Source organism: Sceloporus undulatus, chromosome 3, assembly GCF_019175285.1.
Source record: "Sceloporus undulatus isolate JIND9_A2432 ecotype Alabama chromosome 3, SceUnd_v1.1, whole genome shotgun sequence".
NCBI classification, from domain to species: Eukaryota; Metazoa; Chordata; class Lepidosauria; order Squamata; family Phrynosomatidae; genus Sceloporus; species Sceloporus undulatus.
In genome coordinates, this window is record NC_056524.1 from 36820578 (window position 1) to 36833376 (window position 12799).

At 44.1% G+C, this 12799-nt stretch overlaps 1 protein-coding gene across 2 annotated transcripts in view; it reads left to right on the plus strand.

Annotated features, from left to right (window-relative positions):
• Window positions 1–5793: 5793 nt before the first annotated feature.
• Window positions 5794–12799, plus strand: part of B4GALT4 (beta-1,4-galactosyltransferase 4) — a 39117-nt gene continuing 32111 nt past the window's right edge. The window contains exon 1 of one of the 2 annotated variants that reach the window (XM_042457454.1): window positions 5794–5860. The gene's annotated coding sequence lies outside the window, so the exon portion shown is untranslated. Of the gene's footprint in view, window positions 5861–11324; window positions 11462–12799 lie in introns of those variants that run through there. The other variant, XM_042457452.1, reaches the window with a different exon arrangement.

A 12799-nucleotide genomic window follows, 5' to 3' on the forward strand; every position in this document is an offset into this window, starting at 1 on the left:
CTGCTATGCTCATTAATCTCTATGGCAGGAGTGGGCAAAGAGTGACCCTTCAAATGTTGTAATACAACTTCCATTAGCCTTCACCCTCAGCTGTGCCAATTAAGGCAGACTGAAGATGCATTCCAACTATTATCATCATCATCATCATCTGGGAGGTTGAAGGCTGACCTTCAGACGTTTAGTTGTAATCATTATCATCCTACTCAGCATACCCCAAACATTTCTTATTACTGGTAGATCAGATATCAACTGAAGGCCGGTTATTTTGTGTGACACTTTTCCAAACTCATGTTAACGAGTTCACCCCAATTTTCTGAGCAATCAGAAATGTCAGGAATGCAATATTTACAAAGAGCCAGTGTAGTGTAATGGTTTAAGTACTGGACTAGGACTCTGGGAGACCAGGATATGAAATCCCGCTCAACCATGAAAACCCACTGAGTGTCCTTGGGCAAGTCACATTCTCTCAGCTTCAGAGGACAGCAAAGGCAAACCCTCTCTGAACAAATCTTGCCAAGAAAGCCCAGTGATAGGTGCTATAAGTCAGAAATGGCCTGAAGGCATAGAACAAGAACATAGTATTTACTTTTTTGTGTGTGCAAGTTTGAAAGAATTGCACCTGTTTCCAAATACAGGTATATAGGTTGAGCTTACTTGTCTGTACAAGCACAAAAAGCTTCAATAGGTCCTCTAAAACGGAGACCTCCCAGTTCAGCTCTGTCTTTATCTCAGTCTGACTCTGGCTCAATCTGCTTTCCTGTAAATCAATAAAAGCTGTAAAACTATAGCTATAAAGCTATAAGGCAATTAAACTCCATTACTATCAATAGCAATATTTTAAATAAAAATTGTGAACAGTGGTTCTGCTACTTCTGCCCTCCACAGCTGTCATTTTATGTCTCTTTATTCTGAAATACTGTTTTGGAGTAGTATTCCTGGAAACTAATTTGTTTTTAGTAGGTTTATGGTGCTTTATAATATGAAGATATGTAGCATACATCTTCATGGTGTTTAGTAGTGTATTCATCACCAGTTAGCAGCTGTCTAATAATACATGTCTGACATAAATGCTTTACTTAAACCAGCAAGTATCTTGTCTTCTTTTGGGAAGAGTAGTTACATGGGAAATTATTGTATCGAGCACCACCTAGTGTTTAATACAGTACTTAATATTGTGTGTGAGAGAGACAGTTTTCCATCATTTTAAAGAAGTGTCTTAGTTCTTCCAAGCACCATCTTAGTTATTTTATAAAAGGTTCAGATATGAGATTTAAATGACATTGTGCAGTTATTTTTAAAAATAGTCCAGGGTGTTACACTACCTCCTATATGAGAGAAAATCAGCCTATAAATGAAATAAATAATCAGATGTCTTGCATTAATAAATTCCAATACAGCATAAATAGCATAAAGGAAGCAACAAAATATGCTGTAGGGAAATGCATACTTCATAGGATTGGACTATGGTGGGAATGAGCAAATAGGACAATCATTATAAAAGTTTATGTTTACTAGGGATGAAGGACTACTTTGATTTTGATATTGTCTCCTAATTGTAAAATTATACATACATACATACATACATACAGAGAATTAAGTGCTTTTAGAATTAATAAGTGCAAATGGTAACAAATACCTTCCTAAGATTATGGGTCTCATGAAAAGTCTGAAAGCTTTGTAAATATTTATGTCACATGCTTGGTCAAGTTATATACAGTATTTTCACAAAATATATTTTGATGAGCAATTAGACAATTTAGAGTGAAATTTATTCTTAAAGGATGGAGCAATGCTTCCTATAAAAAGAAATTCAAATCTGGGTCTTTTAGGACCTGCCTGATTGGTAATCGGGCTTTTAATTTATCTAACCCTGGACTATGTATATTTGATATAATTGGCAGTGGAGTTCCAGAATTAAAGTTGAGACCTTTACCACCTGTCATACTGGAAATCCTAAAATGAGAGATGGCATGTGTTGGATATGTATTTTATTACTGAGCTGTCTGCTATGCTAGCGTTATAATTTAGAGCAAACACTAAGCATATGAAAATATGTCACTGAGTTTGCCTTTACTGTATATAATATGAAATGTAGATTTTGGTTCTGTATGATAAGAAAGTCAATCATTCCTCTCTCTCTTATTTATGCAGTCACTGAAAACATTTATAGGCCATCATTCAAGGCCATGCCGTCACTAAGCAGCATTCTTGAGAAAATATATCAATACAATCTGATATATCAAATACATCATATACATTAAGAAGAGACACCACTTTGACATCATATGTAAATAAGGCCATAGGATTTCCATATAGCTGGCTGGATTTAAATCCTGTGAGTTGAAAAACATTTTTAAGAGGTGAGATAGAATGAATGATGACAACGTTAAAGATAAACCAGCCGCCATACAGTTGTTTGCTGGTCCTGTGCATCATTTTGTAGATGGTAGGAATCTATCTACTATATTTAAGAACTAGGAGATGATGGTGACAGCTGGCTCTCCATACAAGGTAAGTCTTATTGTTATTTTATGTGCCTTCATGTCCTTTCTATCTTATGGCAACCCTAAAGCTTTCTTGTTGAGATTTGTTCAGAGGAACTTTGCTATGAGGCTGAGAGAGTGTGACTTGCCAGATGTCACCTAACGGGTTTTCAGTGATGGGTGGGAAGTCAAACCCTGGTCACCCAAGCCCAATTCCAACACTCAAACTGCTATAGTACACTGGCTCTGAAGGTAGGTCTTCATAGTTGTTCTTTTCTGGGATATGTTCTGGGACATATTGGCCTATTGAGTAGTCCCAAGAGAGTAAACCCAGTGAGTCTATTATTTATTTCCATGTAAGTAAATGTCATTAATTCACTGGGCTTATTCTATCCTGAACTAGATTCAGGCACATTTGGTCCACATTAGTGGCATACCTAGGGTTGCCATCCCTGAGGACCTCCAAACTGGGGAAAATGTAAGACACGGTTTAAAAATGTAGGACTTTTTTCCTTTTTCTTTTTTTTAATTTCCTGGCCAGGAAATTAAAAAAAAAAAAGGTCCTACATTTTTAAACCTTGTCCAAGCCCCGGCCAGGCCTGGGAGGACTCCGCGATCGCGGAGCCGCCTCCAGGGCCTCGCTGGGGGGGAATCCCGGGGGTGGGGCCAAACCGGGACGGGACTGTGCAGACCCGCCCCAAACCAGGAAAGTCCCACCCCCAGGCGGGATATGGCAACCCTAGGCATACCTGATTGGCACACAATATGCAGCAGAGGTAGGAATTGTGTACCCTTCCAGGTGTTATAGAATAACCACTTGCAGCATTCATCATCATTGGCTACACTAGCTAGGGCCCCTGAGTGTTGTATTCAAAAAATATCTGAAGGGCTCTTCAGTTCTGACCCCTAATATGCAGGAACAAGCTGAGGGAATCGGACACGAGGTTTCCTAGATTGAAATCTGGGCCAGAGAGTTCAGAAGCCATAGCTACATCCATATTTGTGACAACTCCTCCTCATTTTTGTCTTCTTTGCTGTCAAGTCAACTTCAACATATGAATGAGAGACCTCCAGTGCCTTGCTCAGATCTTGCAAACTCAGGGCTGTGACTTCCTTGATTGAACCAATCCTCCTGTAGCGTGGCCTCCCTCTATTCCTACTGCTTTCCACTTCACCAAGCATTATCATATTTTCCAGTGAGTCACATCATATAATGGTATGTCCAAAGTACAACAGCCTCAATTTAGTTACCATTGCTTTTAGTGAGAATTCAGGCTTGATTTGCTGTAAAATCCATTAATTTGTCTTTTTAGGCATCCATGGTATCTGTAAACAGTTCTCTACAGCACCACATTTCAAATGGTTTGATTTTCTTCCACTCACCTGTCTTCATAGTCCAGCTTTCACAGCTGGGCATAGCAATCAGAAATACTAAAGCCTGGTTGACTCTGACTTTGGTATTTAATGCTAAGTCTTTATACTTGAGGATCTTATCTAATTCCTTCATGGCTGTGCTTCAAAGTTTCAGTTTTTTGATTTCTTGACTGTAGATTCAATTTTAACGAATGAGCCAAGGTATAGGAAATCTTTAAATATTTCAATGTCTTTGTTAACTACATTGAAGTGATATAAATGATCAACAATACATCTGCACTGTAGTTTAGCATCTCTTGCAGGCAGCTTGTGGACCATATGAGTCTGTGTGGGGACTCCAACTATCTGGGCCAAGCCTTTCTACCTACAACTTGGCCTCATGAGCTGCCTCCCATTTATGAGAGCGGGCATACCTTAATGGGAAACGCTTCCTCCTTGCCAATTATTTGCCATAACACCCTTTGATCTACAAAAACCATTGGTAGTACTGAAAGCAACTTGTCTTGTACGTTAATGAATTAAGAGAAAATGCTTTAAATCATTCTGTGAATACAGCTTAACTTGATTGTATGCTCTTGCCTAAAGCCAGGCATGAGATAATTCTCTTGGAGAAGACTGGGATGGGATATATCCAGTGGTAGCCATATAACAAATCCAATAACATCAAAAATCCACCAAACAGTGATATCTTTACTGGACCAACCAAAATGCACAATATGTATCCAATAAAGGTATCACTGTTTGGTGGATTTTTGATGTTACTGGGATGGGATATGAGGAATAACTACAAAATGCTAGCGAATTGTTGCGTGTTGCTTTAAAAAAGGATCCATCTGATAATGTACTTCAGTATGCAACTTGAAGACTGGTTTAATATTCAAGTTCCTATGTGGAGACTGTGAAACAATATTCCCTAGTGGATTGCGCTCTTTGTGGTCGGTACAAGATATCATGCCCTCCAACATTTCACAGATGAAACTCAAGCCACATCAGAGCAGGGTGACCAGATGTCATAACCGCAAAGGAAGACAAGGCACTGCAAAATGTAGGGTGTTGCAAAATGAAAACTAAAAACACTCATACAAATATAAATTCATGCTTCTTAGACATGCTCAAAATGGAGGACAGTTTGGAATTCCTCCTGGACAGAATGTTGAAATCTAGCACTTGTCTTAAAAAAGGAGGATGTCTGGTCATCCTGCATCAGACTGTAGTAAAAATGGCAAAATTATTAATGATGAAAAAGAGACAAGTCAGGAGGGGCTGCAGCAATTTCCTTTTCCTGAGCTTACTAAGAAGGGCAAGATCCTCTCTTCTTCCTCCTTAGTTAAGTAGTGCAAACTGCTTTTGCACTTTGAACTCATTTTGTTCCAGTTGAAGTACTGGTCAAAGGGGGGAAATCAGGAAGAGGAGAGAGAAACTGGGACATTTTAAAAGCAGCTGAAAAAGTAGGAGAACAGAGGATTAATCAGGATTGCCCCTGCCAAATTTGGACAGTTGGGGTGCGTGTATGTGCAGTAACAAAATGTCTTGCTGATTTTGTGACTATTAGGAGGGCGGAGTGAGAGGCTGCATTCATCACTTTTCTTTATATGGGGTTAGAGACAGAAAACACAGCTGGGCTGAAGCCCTGTTCTCCAGTTGGTGGATACATGACCATTCTCCTTTTCTACAGCGCATATAAAGTCCTTTTACTACGTGTGTGTGTGTGTATGTATGTATGTGCCTTCAAGTTTCCTCTTAACCTGTGGCAACCCCATGAATTTCACTGGGATTTTCTTGCATAAGGAATACTCAAGGGGTGGTTTTGCCAGTTCTTTTGTCAGGTCTCCAAAAGTGTACTCCACACCAACTCCATATAGGTCAGGTAGGCCACTGTCTATGGGCGCAACCTGCAGGGGGCGCCAGCGGGGCGGCAAGGGAGCCAGGAGGCCCGAGAGAGAGAGAGAGGAGGCCGGAGTTCGGAGAATGAGGCCCCCGGAGCAGCCAGCAGCCTAGAGCCTGTGAGTCAGGAGGAGCAGCAGGGGGAGTGAGATGCTTGTCCTGTGGTGCTGCTGGCAGGCCCCAACCCTAGCATTTTTATTAGGCTCTGTTTGTAAAAGGGAAGGAGGGAAGAAGTTTGCTGTGCTCTGCAACTCCTGGGCTGCATCTACACTGGAGAATTAACCTGGTTTGGCACCTCTTTAACTCTTTCTGGCTCAAGGCTATGGAATTCTGGGAGTTGGAGTTTGTTGTGGAGTCCCTCCCTTTCTTTCCTCCTGTCCCTCCTTCCTTCTTTCCTACCCCCCTTTCTTCCCTTTATCTTCTTTCCATCCCCCTTCCCTGCCTCCCTTCTCCTCCCTCCCTCCCTTTCTCTCTCCCTTTCTTTCTTGCCAAGAGAGAGACTTGTTCAGGAAAGGCTTGCCATGGCCTTCCTCTGAAGCTGAGAAAGTGTGACTCCCCCAAAGTCACCCAGTGGGTTTCCATGGCCCCATTTCTCCCTCTCCCCCCCAATAACTCCCTCCTCCTTCCCAGACTTTGACCCTATTCTTCCCTATCCACCCACCTTTGCCTCCCTTCCTATCACTTGTTGTTGTTGTTGTTGTTTGTTGTTGTGTGCCTTCAAGTCCTTTCTGCTTCCTGGCCACCCTCTCATGTGGTTTCCTTGGCAAGGTTTGTTCAGAGGAGGCTCGCCATGGCCTTCCTCTGAAGCTGAGAGAGTGTGATGCCCCCACCCAGTGGGTTTCCATGGCCGAGCTGGGATTTGAACCCAGAGTCCAGTGCTCAAACAACTTGTCCACACTGACTCCAACAATACGCTTTAAAAGCTTGGTCTTCTTCCCAAATGTCTTCACCGCAAAGGAAGGCACCACAAAATGGAAGACATTCAAGAAAAAGAGAGGACAGGACTCAAGAAAAGCTCCAAACACTCCTAGAAATGTAAATGCATGCTCCTTAGTCATGCTCAAAATGGAGGATGGTTTAGACTACCTCCTGGACAGAAGGTTAGAATGGAGGACATGTCCTGGAAAAGGAGAAGGTCTGCCCTGCCCTGAGGCGAACCTATCATGGGGTTTTCTTGGCAATACGAGTTCAGAGAAGCTTTGCCATGGCCTTCCTCTGAGCCTGAGAGAGTGTGGTTTGCCCACTCTTGGAGCTATTATTATTATTATTATTATTATTATTATTATTATTATTATTGTTTGTTTCTAAAGTGCTGTAAATGGTGTACCTACTATGTCTTTTCTTTCTTGCCCTGGAGCCATTCCCGCCTCGATCCCCAAATGGAAGAGGCAGGATATAAATAAATATTTTCTCATTATTATTTATTATTCCCATCCTTGTTTCATGGGCTGCATCTACCCTGCACAAATAATGCAATTTGACACCACTTTAACTGCCCTGGCTCCATGCTGTGGAATCCTGGGATTTGGATTTTTGGAGGAGATTTCACCTTCTCAGTCAGAGAGCAGTGGAGCCACAACAAACTACAAATCCCAGGGCTCCATAGCATGGAACCAGCAGGATGATCAGATGTCCCCTTTTTCTGGGGTATATCTTACATTTCAGTCTTCTGTCCAGGAGGAATTCCGAAAATGTCCTCTCTTTTGAGCATCACTAGGAAGCATGAATTTATATTTATATGAGAGGTTTCAGCTTTTACTTGGTCATGTCCTCCATGTTACTTGAAAGCCCTACATTTTGCAGTGCCTTGTCTTCCTTTGCGGTTAGGACAGCTGGTCACCATGGGAGCCAAGGGCAGCTAAAGTATCAAACTGCATTAATTCTGCAGTGTGGCAGCAGCCCTGGTCCTCTCACCTGGTGACCCTACTGGTCTTCTTCTCTTTCTTGTGACACCCTTTTCTGCCCCTTGCATGAAGATTTTTAGTTTTTAGGGGTCCAGCACCCCACAAATTCATGGAGATGCAATTCAGATTTTTCCACATCATTAGAATGAATAATGCTTCAAGCTAGCAAAGGAATATGTGTGCATTAGTCTCCATTCCAAATGTCACAGCAATAAAAAAAGTCTTTAAACTGTTAAAAACCCAATTGGCTTTTTGACTCATTCTCAGTACTATGATGACAGATTGGAACCTAAGTTTTATGTCATGTTTAGCTTTAACAAACAAAGCAACAGAAATCAAGGAGTGAAAATAATTATGAAGGGCGACAGGGGTACCAAAATATTTCTCGCCTAGGGTGGCGAAATACCTAGAGCCGGCCCTGCACCAACTGGTATTTATTGGCCAACTCCAATCCAGGTACTAACCAGAGTTGACCCTGTTTAGCTTCCAAGGTCAGGATCTGGTGCCTTTAAGGTATTCAGTTCCCCCCATTTTATTTTATTTTATGGAAGGGTATAATATTCTTTCTTTATTACAAGGCTGCTCTGTAAACCAATAGGAGAAAAACACACACACACACCCCATCTCACTCTTGTATGGCACTCCTTCTCAGTAGATTTTGTGTTGCAAGGAGCAATTAATAGACCCGATTATGTGCTTATTAAGCTATATTCCACTCAATAAGAGCTATTTCCAGGTTAGCAGACTGGGGGCCTTAGTTAATTGTCTGAACTATTAACAGTTGCAGGGAAGGAAGCCATCCAACAGGTGATGTGTATAGTCACTGCCATCTCCATGCAAAATAAAGCTATAGCCTCTCCGTGGGGCAAACAAGGGCCCAAAATCCCCACCAGAGATCCCAACCCTATATGTGTGGTGTGGTGTGTGCTTTCAAATCTTTTCTGACTTTGAGTTTTCTTGGCAAGATTTGTTCAGAGGAGGTTTGCCATTGCTTTCCCCTGGGGCTGAGAGAGTGTGACTTGCCCAAGGGCACCCAGTGGGTTTCATGGCTGAGTTGGGAATCCAACCCTGATCTCTAGAGTAATAATCCAACACAGAAACCACTGCCCTGTATGCCCTGCCCCACTTTTTTATTTAGTAGATGATGGTAGCTTTAAATTTGCATTAGTGATGTCCTGAGAATTTTCTTCCTGGGTGAGAAGAAAGACTGCAGCAAATTTGAAAGCAAGGAGGTTTATTAGCAACAGTGCAGTTGGGTGCACCAAAAACAAAAAGATGGTGAACAAACAAAGCTTTTATATTCTCCATGAATCGTTGGCTTAAAACTGCTGTGCAGCTAGGGATGCCATAACCCGGCAGCCCCCGGGACAATCCTGCTTTTGGGGGAACCGGGCCCGCCCCGGCCCGGTTTGCCTCAAATCCCTGCTTTGGTCCCAGCCTCCGGGCCAGGTACGCTCACACAGCCATTGCTGCAGCCGCTAACGTGGCTGGCCGGCTACCTGCCTCCTCCTCCTCCTCCTCCATGGCCGCGTCACCCTTCTCCGCTCCTCCTCCACCTCCCCCAGCACAGCTGCTGCGACGCTTGCCTGGGCCACGGCCGGCAGCAGCACACGCTCACCCCTCTTGCGCGCCCGAGCACGGGGCTTAAAGGGCAGCACTCGTCCCCTAAGCCTTCAGGCCAATGGCAGAAGAGCAGAGGCTGGCCTGTTTCCAGTCCCAGTCTGCCATTGGCCAGTGTCAGGAGCTTTGGAGGAGGAGGAGGATAGGCCTCTGGGCCAGGGGGAGGGTAAAGCACCATTTCCTGGTGCAAAATTCAACCATTGATGACAAGGAGGAGGCGGGGAGGTGAGTGGCTAGTTCAGGTCTGTCTTGGTTTTTTTATTATTTATTAATTATTTTTATTTATTTATGGTATTTATACCCCACCCTTCAGCCAAAAAGGCAATCAGAGCAACTAATAGTCTCAATCCATATTTATATTATTAAATATATACAACTCAGCCTTGGTTTTTTATTTTATTTTATTTTTGTTATTAAATATATACAACCCAGCCTTCTGGTGGTGATATTGATATTGATGGTGATATTGATATCAATCTGCTTCTGATGCATGCGCTCACTCTTTCTGAAGCAGAGATGGTGTGACTATCCAAAATGCATTTGGGTGATTTGAATGCTAACAAGCCTGGCTTGCTTGGACAGTGATAGTGATGATGATGAGGATGGTGATATTGATATCAATCAGCTTCTGAGGCATGCGCTCACTGTTTCTGAAGGCGAGACAGTGTCACCTTCCAAGGTGTGTTTTTGGTGTATTTGTTGTGCTTTCTCTTGACCAAGTAGACACTTCTGAGAAGTACAGTTGGTGGAAGAAACCTGAACCGGCAAATCCACTTCTTGTGAAACATGTTGAATATGCATAGCCATGTGAAACCATGCTAAGTGTTAAACCCAAGGGGTTTGGTTATGCAATAAGCCTCTGAAATATGCAAGAGGTAATGTTAAGTAAAGCATGTTTGGAATGGGGGGTTGGCCAGAAAGGGAAGTACATTTCTGTCATTGTGTAGGAATAATGCCAAAATGTCCCCTATTTTGATCATGCCTAAGAAACATGCATTTATATTAACATTTTTTACAAACCATCAATTTTTTTTGCGTGCCCTCCATTGTTAAAAAAATTGTCCTACATTTGAAAATCTCGTCCTGCATTTGTCCCGGTTTGGAGGTCCTGACTTATGGCAACCCTACGTGCAGCAGGCAGGAAAATGATGGAGCGGCTGCTTCATTTTCTCAACCCTCCTCCAACTGGTGTCCTGCTGAATGAACTTCTACTAGTCTTTAGAGATGCATCTACACTGTAAAACTCATGCAGTTTTGACACCACTTTAAGAGTTGCAACTCCATCCCATGGAATCCTGGGATTCGTAGCTTTACAAGGTCTTTAGTGTTCTCTGTAATGAATACTGATGTCTCACAAAGCTACAAATCCCAGGATTCTGCAGGATAGAGCCATGACAGTTAAAGTGCTGTCAAACTGTCATTAAATATCAGTGTTAGGATTGCCCATGCCATCATATTTCCCATTTCTAGTCATGGTTGTGAATGCTGACAGAGAAGAAAATAAACTCGTTTGAGATCATGTGGTGCTAGAGAGTGTGCTAAGGATGCCATGGACTGCTCAAAAGATCAGTGCATGGATCCTAGAGCAGATCAGGCCCCAACTCACCCTGGAAACAAAGGTCCAGAACACACTGCAGAAATAAGCCAGTTTAACTGCCCTGGCTCAATGCTAGGGAATTCTGGGAATTGTAATTTTGTGAAGCCTCTAGCCTTCCCTGTTAGAGAGAGCTCGAGTTCCACAATAAACTACAATTCCCAGGATTCCCTAGCATCTGAGCCAAGGCAGTTAAAAGAGGTCTGAAACTAGATTATTTCTGTAGTGTGTTTTGGACCTAAGCCACAGCTCCAAGGACTGTAAAGCCCATCATCCGGCTGAACAGCAAACTGCAAAGCACAGCGGGCTGAACGCAGTGGTTCGGGGAACAGAACCAACGCTAGGCACTACTGAGCAACACGTCGTCAAATGGCGGAGCTGGGGAAGGGGCCTAGTAGTAGTAGTAGTAGTAAGCCATGCCGGTTGCTAGGCAACCGTCGGCGGAGACGCTCTAGCCGGCGGAGGCCCCTCTATGGCCGCGGGAGGCGGCGCTCCTGCCTCGTCTCCATGGTCGGCGGGGCATTTGGGTTGGCAAACGGGGGCAGCAGGGGAGGGGAGTGGTGACGGGAGAGGAGAGGAGAGGAGGCGCTGCTGGGGCAGAGGTAAGGAGCGGGCGCTCGGCGCCTGAGGAGGAGGAGGAGGGCCACCTGGGATGCTGCTGAGCGGGCTTTCGGGGCAACAGCCTTTGGGGCGCTTTGCCTTGCTTTTGGGGACGAAGTGGGGACGCTTTGGGGGCTCCCTGAGGGTGTTTGGGGCGCTTTGAGGCCACATGGGGGCACTTTGGGCGCCCTGAGGGTGCTTTGGGGTGACCTAAGGTGATTGGGGCTGCTTTGGTGACCTGAGGGGTGCCTTGGGTTGCTTTGGGGGTGACCTCTGGGTGCCTTGGAGTGACCTGAGGGCGAGCTGGGTTGGTTTGGGGTGGCCTTGGGGTGACCTGAGGGTGCTTTAGGTTGCTTTGGGGGTGACCTGAGGGTGCTTGGGCTGCTTTGCGCTGACCTGAGGGTGCTTTGGGGGGCGACCCTACAGCTCTTTGGGGCATGTTTCTCTCAGGGGGCTGGTGATGGGCTGCTGCTGCTGCTGCTCCCGTTGGAGGTTTACTCAGAAGATCCTCAGGGTGGACCTCATCAGCAGCAGGTGAAAGGTGCACAGGGTTGCAACCTAATGCCCCCTCCCCCCCCACTGAGAATGAGTATCTAGTATACTGATACTCATTTCATTCTCATATGTTCCTGTTGTGTGCCTTCAAGTCATTTCTGATTTACGGCGACCGTATCGTGGGATTTTCTTCACAAATTTCTTCCCATTGCCATCTCTGAGGCTGAGAGAGTGTGACTTGCCCAGAGTCATTCAATGGATTCACATGGTCAGGCCGGGATTCGAACCCTGGTTTCCAGAGTCCTAGCCAGGGTGACTAGATGACCTAAAGGCAAAGGAGGACAAGGTACTGCAAAATGTAGGACGCTCAAGAAAAAATCAGGACGTTACAAAAGAAAAGCTAAAAACATTAAAATAAATATAAATTCATGCTTCTTGGTCATGCTCAAAGTGGAGGACATTTTGAAAGTCCTCCTGGACAGAAGGTTGAAATGTGGGGCACTCAAACCATTGAGCTACGCTGGCCCTTATACTGAGAACGAAAAGGACAACCTCAAGCACTGCTTTAGTTCTTTCTAGCACTTTGTTGTCATGTGCCTCCAAGTCACTTTTGGCTTATGGTGACCCTAAGAAGATGTCATCATAGGGTTTTCTTAGCCAGTTTCTTCAGAGGGGTGTGTGCCGTTGCCATCCTCTGAGCTTCAAAGTGGAGCTCTGAAATTTGTGTCATGTATTTTGTGCATTTTGCTTGGTCCAATAAAGGTATCACTGTTTTCTGGATTTGGGATGATATTTTATTTTACTACATGGCCACCCCTGGATACGTTTTGAGCCTGAGGGGCTGT